We start from the raw sequence: 12,919 nt of genomic DNA on the forward strand, positions 1-12,919 counted from the left end.
ACGTTTTGAATCGTTGTTTCAACTTGCCCCGCACGACACATTTCTATTTGCCCCGATGGGTTTAAATTGCGGAGCAATTTCAAACGACCGAAATACAAAAATTAAAACGGACCTACCATCGATTTTTCATAATCATTATGTTTGTTCAACCTTGAATGATTACCTACCGTGAAAATTTAAGGAAAGCACTCTTCCAAACATCATTTTGAGACCTGTTTTATTGGCACGTCAAAAAGTAGGTTAAAATTTTGCAAAGGACGAAAAATAAACATAGGCAGGAATTGCGTTTTGACGTAGGACTTACGTCTTTCTTTACTATACTGGGTGTCATTTAGATTTTTGGAAATCCAGAGCGTTACGCTGGAAGGGAAGATTTTGAACGTTACTAGCGCCTTTATCTTTCGATGGATTTTTAAGATTTATATATCAATCGACTCAGACACTCTCCACCATTTTGCCTATTTCATTGAAACTTAAGATTATTAACGATAAGCTATTGAAAATTTCAATTCTTGTCAAAGCCAGTAAAAATTTCATATGTAACCAATCCCTTGCATTCCTAACACAGACATCAGAATGCGGTATGTCACGGGCCGTCGGGTCTACCGGAAGATTTTCTTTGTGTATAAAAGAAGCAGTGCCTGCCGTGTGCGAGTCATCCCAGTTCGAGACAGCAACACGTACGGACGTGTTTTTTGCTCGCGCATTTTTTCGAAGTGTTTTTTCTCGTTCTTTCGCTGTTTACGTTTTCGCTTGTCGCGTTGGCGTTATTTTCTCCGGACCCGTCATGGGAGACTCGGTGGCCGATTCGGTCGCTGGAAAAGTGCCTAAGCGCACTGCTCTTGGAGGCGCGGGTAACCCCTCCAAGCAGCTTTTGCAGAGCAACGTGTTCTCGCCGTTGCCGCTTGATGACGCCGGCAATCCGCCGAAAAAGAGGAAGAAGCAGCAATCGCAGCTGCCGCAGGTGCAACCGGAGCGGAAGGAGAAGTGCCCGCCCGTGTTTGTGAAGGGCGATCCGCCGGATTTACGCCCAAAAATTCGTCAGCTGATCGCTAAGGGGCTGAAATGTACTTTTCGGCTCTGCAGCGAGGGCGTGAAAGTGATGCCGGCCAACAGGGACCATCATCAATCCGTCGTGGAGTTCCTCGAGGTCCACAAGTATGAGTACTACACTCATGACCATCCCGGCACGAAGCCGCTCAAGGCTTTGCTGCGAGGACTTCACGACATGAAGGAGGAAGAGCTCCAAGCAGAGCTTGAAAGTTGCGGACTGAAGCCAGTAGCCGTCCACAAGATTGCTCGTCACGACAAGGCGAGGAAATATCGCGACCAGCTTTACCTGATCCATCTGGAGCACGGCTCCACTACCTGGAAGGACCTGAAGCTGGTTGGCGTTATAAATTACACCGTCGTTGACTGGGAGCGATATCGGCCAGTGCACCGCGATGTCACGCAATGCACCAACTGCTTCAATTTCGGGCACGGCACCAGGAACTGCAGCATGAAGCCGCGCTGCAACAAGTGTGGCGAACCCCATCCGACTGACGAGTGCGACAAAATGGAGGTGGCCGATCCCAAGTGCGCCAACTGTGGCGACAAACATCGGGCCACCACAAAGGGCTGCCCAAAGCGAGCCGAGTTCCTGGAAATCCGGAAGAAGGCTTCCACCAGGATCATGCCGAAGAAGAACCGTGTTCCTGTAATCAACGAGGTGAACTTTCCAGCTATCCCGGCTCCCCGTCGTGTGATTCCAATACTCCCACCGCTACAGCCGCACAAGCGACTGGCAGCGGCAGCTGCATCGGTCCAAGCTCCAGCATCGTCGGCACCATCCACCAGCGAATGGCCCCGCTTCCTCCTCCTGGGTTCCGTCGGCAGTCGGAGAACGAAGCCGTCCCACCGGAAGAATCTGCCCCGCTGTACACTCCGGAGCAACTGATGCCGATCTTCGCGCAGCTCGCCACTCGACTGCACGGCTGCAAAACCCGATTCGACCAGGTCTTCACACTTGGCATGTTCATCATTGAAAATGGCTGCTAGGGTGGGCCTGGTCAACTGGAACGCTTGCTCGCTAAAGAGCAAAACAATCGAGCTGAAGGATTTCCTTGAGGAGAAGGAAATAGACGTGGCGTTCATCACCGAAACGCACCTAAAACCGGAGGTGAACATCAACATCCCGGACTTCCGCATCGTGCGACTCGACCGGCCAACCAGGGGAGGTGGTGTGGCCATCGCTCTTCGCTACAACATCAACTGTCGTCTGCTTCCAAGCTTCCAGCTCAGTGTCATCGAGGCCATCGGTGTCGAAATCACCACTTCGGTCGGCACAATCGCGCTCATCGCGGCGTACTGTCCAACGCAAGCCAAAGCCGGCGATGGATCATCGGCTGCCCTTCGGAGGACATCGTCAAGCTGACGCGGAGGCAAGGCCAGTATATCATTGCCGGCGACTTGAATGCCAAACATCAAGCCTGGGGCAACAGTCGCGGCAATCGAAACGGCACCATCTGGAGCAACGACATGGAGGAAGGCCACTACACGATCCTGAGCCCGGATTCCCCACTCGGCTGAGTCGGTCCGGTGCCCACGCAACGCTCGACCTCTACGTAACAAACCTGAGTGACCACGTCTCGCAGCCGGTTGTATACCAGGAGCTCAGTTCGGATCACTATCCGGTGGTGGCGGAACTGGGCTCCTCGGTCAATCGGCACCAGCAGTTACGGCGGAACTACCACCGAGTGAACTGGCAGCGTTTCCAGCAGTGCGTCGATAACACCGTTGACTACGAGGTGCGTCCGGAGACGCCGGAAAGTATCGACCGCCAGCTGTGCGCTATCGAGGAGGCGATCACGGCGGCCCGAGAGCAACACGTACCGACGACTCGGCAGGTAAGCAACTCCTTAAACATCGATACACTCACCAAAGATTTGATTCGATTGCGGAATGTCACTCGCAGGCAGTTTCAGCGTACTGGACTGCCTGAGCTTAAGGCACGCTGCAATCGAATCACAAAAATTATCAAGGCCAGAATGGTGGACCTCAAAAATAACGACTTCTCGAATAAGATCCGCACTCTCCCAGATTATGCTAAGCCGTTCTGGAAAATGACCAAAATTCTAAAATCCAAGCCTCGGCCCATTCCACCTTTGATCCCACTAGACAATAATGGCTCGAAGGATCGCTTGATAACTCCTGCAGAGAAGGTCGCTGAAATAGGTCGTCACTTCGTCAGCTCACACAATCTTGGCAGAACATCACCAGTCCTCACGAAGCAGCCGTCAACGAGCATGCAAACAACATCCATTTGATTCCCAACGACTTCTCGGAGGAGTTGGAGATCTCAGCTGGCGAATTGACGGCCTATATCAAATCGTCGAAGAACATGAAGGCCCCAGGCTTCGACAGCATCCTGAATCTCGAGCTCAAACACATGAGTGCTCCGTTCTTTGAGCACCTCTCACTGATCTTTAATCAGTGTCTCCGGCTCAGCTACTTCCCATCGTCCTGGAAGTCAGCGAAAGTCATCCCCATCCGGAAGCCTGGGAAGGATCCTTCCTCTCCCAAAAGTTATCGACCCATCAGCCTTCTCTCAGGGTTATCCAAGCTATTCGAAAAAGCTACTCATCACCGGTTACTTGAGTCTGCCGAAAATCTCAACATCTTGCTCGAGGAACAGTTTGGTTTCCGACGCGGTCGGTCAACTGTACACCAACTGACCCGAGTTACCAACGTCCTCAGACGGAACAAATTTGTCTCGAAAACATCCGCCATGGCCTTACTCGATGTCGAGAAGGCATTTGACAATGTATGGCATGATGGCCTGGTGTACAAACTACAACGCTACAATCTTCCCAGCTACCTGGTGAAAATCATCAACAATTACCTGTCGGCAAGGACATTCCGGGTCTCCAATCAGCGGAGCGAGTTCCAATGCACCTGGCAACATCGTCGCAGGCGTTCCCCAGGGCAATATCCTCAGGCCCCTGCTTTTCAATCTGTTCACCTCCGACATGCCAGAACCTCCAGAAGGCGGCATTCTGTCTCTGTTCGCAGATGACACATCCATCGTCTACAACGGTAGAGTGATCAGAGCGCTAGTGGCAAAACTCCAACGAGGCCTGGATGCCCTGACAGAGTACCTCACCAGCTGGAAGATCTGTATCAACGCGGCGAAGACCCAGGTCATCATTTTCCCCCACTCCAAATCCCCTAAACTTGTTCCGCCTGGGGACTGTAAAATCATCCTCAATGGCACGACCGTGGAATGGGCCAATGAGGCCGGCTACCTTGGCTTGACCCTCGACAGCAAGCTTATATTCAGGCAACAGGTTGACAAAACGGTGACAAAGTGTAACGTCTTGTTGAAACTACTGTACCCTTTGATCAACCGCCGGTCGTCATTGTCCCTGAAAAATAAGCTTGCTGTCTACAAGCAAATCATCCTCCTGTGATCGAATATGGCATGCCGGTCTGGGAGAGCTGCGCTAAAACCCACCACCTCAAACTTCAACGGGTCCAAAACAAATTCTGAGGATGATCCTCAACACCCTCCCAGGACAAGAACATCCGAGGTCCATCGTCTGGCCGGAATAAAAACCTTACATGAACGCTTTTGGTGAGTGTAAAGAAAAGTTTAGGGTCCGTTGCTTGCATTCGGATCAGGCTCCAATTAGGGCGCTAGTTCCAATCTAGGTTATCAAATTTCTTATTGTAAATATTAGTGTACATAGTAGTTAGGTTATCAAATTTAAAAAAACACACCAGCGCCTCCTAAAGGCCGTCATGATATATCATATTAACACTTAAATAACAATGTAAACATAAAAATTTAAAATTGAAGTTGGAGGGCCACGCCGGCCGAGCACTGTACACGGAAGAAAAAAAGTACCCAAAATGGAGTATTTTTAAACTTACTTTTGAGTTATTTTTTCTCTTCTCTTTCATCCACTCTTTCTTTTGTTGTCAAAAACAAAAGAGCCAAACAATCCAACGACGCCAGTTCAATACGGGAACCCAATTTTGAGTTTTATTACCTGAGGTCGAAATTGAGTAAATTAAACTTAAATTTTGGTCAATAAATTTTCCGTTGGGTACTTTTTTAACATGGGAGTAAAGGCAAACTACTTCGACCCTACTTACTCAATTTTGGCTTCCCGTACGGATGTTCGAGGTTGGGTGAATTAAACTCACTATTGGGTAGTTTATTTCTTCTGTGTACATGTAAAAAATAATTGTAGAACAGAAAATGAAACAATAAAGAAGAATTTTACTACTACTACTACCGTGTGCGAGTCATTACAATTTGTGACAGCAGCGCGTACTGACGTGCTTTTTGCTCGCTCATTTTTTGTTTCGTTCGTTCGTTCACTGTTTACCTACACAGCGACTGCATGCAGTCACCAGCGGTAGAACTGCCGGTGGGTCTGCGAATATGCATGAAAGAAGTGGGCGCATTTTTGTGTCATTCTGTGCTTGATGATGGTCGGATGCAGTGGTGTCGGTTGCGATGGATGCAATCGCCCATCGCATCGCTCAGAGCTCTCGGCTAGAGGCCGATGACGGCTGAGGCAGCGAGGGCAGCGGTGGTGGATGGAGAAGAAGAAAATTAGAGAGATTTGGTCTGCTCATCCACGAAAAGTTATTGGTTTCATAATCCACATGATCCCGGGATGGGTACGAGTCATGTCATATGACTGACCATATGTTAAGTTGTAATTGGACTTGGTACTAAACGACATGTGCATTAAAACATGGTTATACTATTAACAGTTCTGATTACTCTGCAAAAAAAAATCAACTACACTGATGAAAATAAAAATTTGAATCAAATAATTACTTTCATTTATTTGCAGAAGGCATTAGCAAATAAAGATGCACAATCAGCAATAGTGTTAATATCCATTTTAGATTAGAAAATTTCGCTGTATTACATGTAAATCTTTTAAAAAAGTCCGCAAAAAATAATTTCCAGAAGAATATTTAAAAACTTATCTTATTCTTTGTTTTTCATTTTCTGAGAAATTGTATTATTAAATTTGACGTAGACTCGAAGTTTGGAATCAAAACATTGAATAATTTTTCGTTGATGTATTAGCATTACCTCCTCTATTTTAGTAGGGTTACTGCTCCTTGACTTGTTTCTTATTGTTGTGATTTTTTTCAGCAGTAAGCACGCATGTTAGCAAAAAGAAGCAACGACATTTGTGCTGTATTTCTTTGTTTGGAAAACGGGATAGTTCCCCCAAAATAGCACATTTCGCCCAAGTTGAAAAATTTTATAAATAGAATTTTTAAACTTCAAATACTATCATCAATAAGAAATATATAAATGCCCTACATTTGCTTGAGTAAATAAGGGCTTAAAAGTTAGAAACAAAGCAATTCTAATTATGTATTTAATTATTAGTTTTATTTCCAGAAGTTTTGAATAAACAAATTGCTAATAATTCTACACAGCATGGAAGTTGTCGTTTACAATATCAATACTATAATCAAACTCCATTGATACAAGAAATAGAAGTTAAATGTAAATACGCTACGTTTATACAAGTCCTACGTCTACTCGCGGTTATGTTGAAAACATTACCCATTGCTCGTTTTTGTAGCTGCAATCTTCCGGGAATGGCAGTCAGAAGGTGCGTTCAGGGGAGTAGTTTGTTGTAAAAAATAATCAGGGCATTGGGTCATTTCCGATCCAAATTACAGCTTCCGTTTCAACTTACCCCGCATTTCAACTTGCCCCGGTGTACCTTAAAATAAATAAATAAATAAAAATAAACTGTAAAAACGGTGGTGACGAAATCGAGGTGGTAGAAGAATTTGTGTACTTGGGCTCACTGGTGACTGCCGAAAATGATACCAGCAGAGAAATTCGGAGACGCATAGTGGCTGGAAATCGTACATACTTTGGACGCTCCGATCGAATAGAGTTCGCCGCCGTACCAAACTGACAATCTACAAAACGCTCATTAGACCGGTAGTCCTCTACGGACACGAGACCTGGACGATGCTCGTGGAGGACCAACGCGCACTCGGAGTTTTCGAAAGGAAAGTGCTGCGTACCATCTATGGTGGGGTGCAGATGGCGGACGGTACGTGGAGGAGGCGAATGAACCACGAGTTGCATCAGCTGCTGGGAGAACCATCCATCGTTCACACCGCGAAAATCGGACCACTGCGGTGGGCCGGGCACGTAGCCAGAATGTCGGACAATAACCCGGTGAAAATGGTACCGACGGGTACAAGAAGGCGAGGTGCGCAGCGGGCAAGGTGGATCGATCAGGTGGAAGATGACTTGCGGACCCTCCGTAGACTGCGTGGTTGGCGACGTGTAGCCATGGACCGAGCCGAATGGAGAAGACTCTTATATACCGCACAGGCCACTTCGGTCTTAGTCTGAATAAATAATAAAAATAAATAATAATGATTCGAAGAGGTTTTTGCCTCTCTTTTATCGTTGTTCGTTATCTATTGAGAGCGATTTCTGCAATCCCTGGAATTTACTCAATATGATAGAGAAAACTTCTGAGTTTGTTCTTGGTTTCGACGAAACGCTCAATAAAGTTGCTCAACGTCAGCAACTCGACGTAGGCATTCGGTTTTGGAACCAAGAAACTCAGAGTGTCACGAGCAGATATCTGGGACCTGTGTTCTTGACATCTACGCGAGCGCAAGATCTTTTGAATGGATTGAAAGATTGTTTTTCGTCCAACCCTCGCTTGATCGAAAAAGTAATCCAGATTTTCATGGATGGGCCAAACGTGAACCTAGCTGTACAAGAGTACTTCAACAAAGAAATGAAAAGAAAAAAAGCGACGTCCGAATTTCAGCTTACTGAATATAGGGAGCTGCTGCTTACACGTCACACACAATGCTTTTTTGAATGGGATGAAAAAACTGATTGACAAGTCGACAATTTTTTGATTTCGCTCTATAATTTGTTTAAAAACTTGCCATTGCGACGTGCAGAACTTACGGCTGTTACCGGGTCAACCGTGTTCCCGTTCAAGTTTTGTTCAGTAAGATGGGTGGAGAACCAAACGGTTACAAACAGAGCAATGGAATTATTTGGCTGTTAAAACACAAACTGGCTGTGCTGGCTATTAACACACAAAGCGAGAAAAAGGTCAAAAAATTGAATCCAGATTTCAAGCGAAGCTTTCCGGCTGTAATGAAATCGAAAGTGTTCGAGACAGTTGCAGAGGCCATTGCTGATACATTCTTTGAGGCCAAGCTTAAGTTTTTCATCGCTGCAGCTGGAAGTCTAGAGCCATTTCTCAAGAGTTTCCAGTCTGAAGCTCCGATGGCCGCTTTTCTGTACGATGACCTTACAAAGCTTCTCAGAATCACGATGAACAAAGCCTTGAAACCGGAAGCGATGAAGGGCAGATGGGTGGCTGCATTAAAGTCACTTGAAAATAAGAGCAAGGGAAACATTCCAGAACAGAGATTTGTGCAATTTCGGAATGATTGTAGAGCATTTTTTAAAGGATTCATCGAAAAAATAATCGAGCGTTCTCCACTCGGTTATCCTTTGACTACGTATATGTCATGCCTCAATCCGTTGTGTTTCAAGCAATCACCTGATGTTTGCGAAAAGCGTCTGGACATCTGCCTTGAACATCTAGTTGCGAAAAATCACCTTTCGGGTACTGTAGCAGGCAAAGTGAAGCAGGATTTTTCTAGACTCTCGGGGCTATCAACGACAGCTGCGAATTATCGAAGACACGATACGCGATTTGATAAGTTTTGGGTGGATACGATTGAAAGCTCCCCTGTGAAATTGCCGAACTTTCCGCTCTTCGTCAAAAAGCTTTTTATTCTCAGTCATGGTAACTTTACAATGGAGAGAGGATTTTCTGTCAATAAAGAATGCCTAGTAGTCCAACAAATGGAAACAAGTCTTGTGGCGCAGCGTCTTGTAATGGAGACTGGAGGAATAAAAAATGTTACTATCAACAAGCAGATGATTATGTACGCTAGAAATGCGTATGGAAGATACAAATCATTCCAGGAAAGGCAACAAGCGGAGAAAACAGAAATTGAGAGAGAAACGCAAAGAAAACGGGATACAACACGGCTATTGAAAGAGGTTGAGGCAAAACGTGCACGATTGTTGGCAGATGCTGAGAAAGACGCCGCTCTTATCGATGAAAGGCTGAAGAATTTGATTCGCTCGTAAGCCAATCTTGAATAGGTCAATCGTCTTTGATAAAAAAATAAGGAAATCTAACCGTATTTGAAATAAATTCTTTACCACATAATATTTTTAATTTTAATCATTTTAACAAGGATATCATAACCGGGAACTTGAAATAAAAATCCGGAGAAAACCGGGAAAAAATTGGGAAATTGAAGTTTGATTTTTGCTGGCCACCCTGACCCTCTGCCAATTTGCTAATAGTTGAATGGGAATCCTGAAGTTCCAAAAATAATTTCCAAAGAAATTCCTGACGGTTTTTCCGAAGAAATCTAAAGGAAATTTCGTAGGAATATCCGGATCAATCCCATAATGTGTTCAGTGACGCTGTACCCTTAACATTTTTTTCGCAAAAATATACTCCAATAAGCTTTACTTGACCGTTTTTTGTCTATCATGTTGTAGTGCATGTTTGGCTTTATCACCAACATCAGTTTGACAGTTATAGTATCGGCTACTAGGTACAAGCAAACTAGATATTGAACACGCGAACTAGAGCGTCATTAGCAATCTTATACTTTTGCATCAAATGTATTTCCAAACTTATTATTCAGGGAATTTCTAAAGAAACTCGTAAAGTTATTTACAAAGTAATTCTCAAATGATTTTCTGAAGGATGTTTCGTAAGAAGTTCTGAAGAAATTCCAAAGAAATTCTCAAATAAATTTCTGCATAAATTCCATAAGAAGTTTTCTAAATTTTCTCTAAAGAAATTACAAAATCAAAAAGCCAAAGGAATTTCTAAAGAAGTTTCCGAAAGAATTCTTGAATTAATTACCCATGAAATTCGTAAAGGAATTCTTGAAGAAATTTTGAAAGAAATCTCCAAAGTATCTCGGTATTTTTGAGTATCTCTCGGTATTTCCGAAGAATTTTCTCAAAAAAAAATCCAAGGAACCCCTGAGAAATTTCTGAAAGAAATCTTGGAGGAAGTTTCGAAGGAATACCTGCGGACAATTATCGAAGTAATTCTCAGAATTTCCTCTTTTAAAAAAGTTCTAAATTCATTTTCGGGGCATTTTCCGAAGGAATCCCTGGTGGAATTTTTGAAAGGATACCTGGAGGATTTTTTTGAAAGGATATTTGGAGGAATTTCCGATGGAATACCTGAAGGAATTCCGGATTGAATGGCTGAAGCGAATTCTGGATGAATTTGCAAAGGAATCCTGTAGATATTTTTTTTAAATCTTAAGTAATTTACACGAATTCCAATGATGTCTTATATAAATCTTGTTCTCAATATTTACTTGTTTGGATTGATAATTTTGCTGCAAAAATCTATGTATGGCACGTTTGTTTTTACCTGGAAATGTATGTAAAGCACCTGGAAAATTTTTCTTTTTATAGATGAGAAGACAAGACAATTACAAGCCCCTTGAAGAGAGATTTCAGGCTTCTGGGCCCCTTGAAAGAGAGAAGAGGCTTCTGGGCCTCTTGAAAGGAGGCTTCCGGGCCTCTTGAAAGGAGGCTTCCGGGTCCTTGAAAGGAGGCTTCCGGGCCTCTTGAAAAGAGGCTTTCGGGCCTCTTGAAAGGAGGCTTCCGAGCCTCTTGAAAGGAGGCTTCCGGACCTCTTGAAAGGAGGCTTCCGGGCCTCTCGAAAGGAGGCTTCCGGGCCTCTTGAAAGGAGGCTTCCGGGCCTCTTAAAAGGAGGCTTCCGGGCCTCTTGAAAGGAGGCTTCTGGGCCTCTTGAAAGGAGGCTTCCGGGCCTCTTAAAAGGAGGCTTCCGGGCTTCTTGAAAGGAGGCTTCCGGGCCTCTTGAAAGGAGGCTTCCGGGCCTCTTGAAAGGAGGCTTCCGGGCCTCTTGAAAGGAGGCTTCCGGGCCTCTTGAAAGGAGGCTTCCGGGCGTCTCGAAAGGAGGCCTGCGGGCATCTTGAAAGGAGGCCTCCGGGCATCTTGAACGGAAGCCTCTTGAAAGTACCTTTCCGAACCTTTTGAAAGAAGGCTTCCAATCCTCTAGAAAGGAGTACTCCGAAGTGCTTACAAGGAGGCTTTTGAGAAGCGTAGAAAGATGCTTCCAATTCTCTTGCAACGAAGCAATCGAACTATTCAGAAGAAAAAACTTCATGTTTCTCAAATATTCTTAACATATCATTTAACATTTTGTTTCGATTAGGTAGATTACACAGAAGATTTTTAAAATTCGTTCATTCGTCGTCCTGTCCTTTTGTTTTTTTGTCCCACAGCCCTGCATCCACTGTGCTGGTTGTGGAGGGCAGGATTCGATAGTCTCTGAATTACTGATCGCCATGCATATTATGTGCAAGACAAAGTCTGAAAAAAAAAACAGATTTATTAAAACATTATAAATAAAATTTGATTAAAATGAATTATTGGCAGTGGCTGATTTTGTTCCCGCCGCTTCAACATCCGGGCGCTATTGTATATGCGCAAATAACCAGCAAGAGTTAACCGCCAGAAATTTATATGGCGAAAGACATCTAACGCGGGTTTTCTCAAAATTAGGAACTTTTCATGAAAAACTATTTGGTACCGGTTATGAAGGATGGTGTCCGCTACTACGCCTACCAAATATTTTTTCGATAAGGGTGCTTAATTTTTTAAAAATCTAACCTTAGATTCCTTTCGCCATACTAATTTCAGAAAATTAACTCCTAGCGTGCCGCTGTAAGCACGCTCAAAGCAGGCGATTCATTGTAATAAATCCGCCATTATGCATTTTTGTTCGAGGTATCCCATGGACCCAGCGAAGGTACCCCCAGGGGTACATGTACCCCAAGTTGAGAACCGCTGCCCTAAAGTGATTTTTTGACCTTTCTTATGTGATTTTTTTTCAATTCATTTTACGATGCACGAGAAAGGCATCATCGCCGCTAGGTGGATTGATAATTTCCATAGAGTTTCGAAAATTATTTTCGTAAGGCTTATTTAGGACTCGGGTCGCCTCTCATATGCTTTCCAATTTCCAAGGTTTACATCACTTCTAACAATCTTATCATCTACGTCGAGGCCGTTTAAATCATGTCGCAAGCCTATCCAATCATGAATGAATCATGCAAATCGCCTAGATGGATGTCGAAATACTTCTGCTCATAGCAAAACAGCCCAGCGTACTAACCGCCGGTTGTGTAGAACGATAATGGGTGCTGTTTGTTTGCTGCCCCAAACTGCGACGACGGTCGGAATGACGTCTCCGACGACGTCGTCCACATCTGCTGGCTCCAGCGTAGATTTGCTTTAAAAGTCTTATCAGTTGTCGAGGAGAGTCGCACAGTATCGGTGGATGTCCGTATGAATGCCACAGTCGGCCGCGGGCGGCGACGGGCAGGCAACGTTTAATGTCGAATAACATCCTCCGTCGAGATAGAAGGAGGAGCATCGGACCCAGCTGTTGTGTGGTGGGACGACGGGAAGCAAAATATTTGCCATTGTACGCGTGTTGTTTGACAGTTGTTTTGGTTTCGGACTTTGAGAGGTGCAGCGTGTGGAGTACGTCTCGGCTTTCGTGCCATCATCGCCGCCGCCGCCGTCGTCGTCGTCCTGCTATGGCTGTGGCTGCGTATGCGGAGCTGTCCGTCATCGTGACTCGAGCGCAGCTACAGCAGCGTTTGGCGCCACCCTTCCAACCAATCACAATTGCCTGATTGCGAAATTTGCAGTCCACATAAGTCGGTGGATTGGATTCGGCTCTAGTGCAGTGCCAGCGGAACGCAAAGCTTTTGATTTATGATGGGCTGAGCACAAGTGGCAGCCTACGTTCAG

At 44.9% G+C, this 12,919-nt stretch overlaps 1 protein-coding gene across 5 annotated transcripts in view; it reads left to right on the top strand.

Annotated features, from left to right (window-relative positions):
• Nucleotides 1–12,919, top strand: part of LOC134226440 (insulin-like receptor) — a 271,805-nt gene that overhangs the window by 34,900 nt on the left and 223,986 nt on the right. The gene's annotated exons all lie outside the window — the stretch shown is intronic.

This window comes from Armigeres subalbatus, chromosome 3, assembly GCF_024139115.2.
Source record: "Armigeres subalbatus isolate Guangzhou_Male chromosome 3, GZ_Asu_2, whole genome shotgun sequence".
Classification (NCBI taxonomy): domain Eukaryota; kingdom Metazoa; phylum Arthropoda; class Insecta; order Diptera; family Culicidae; genus Armigeres; species Armigeres subalbatus.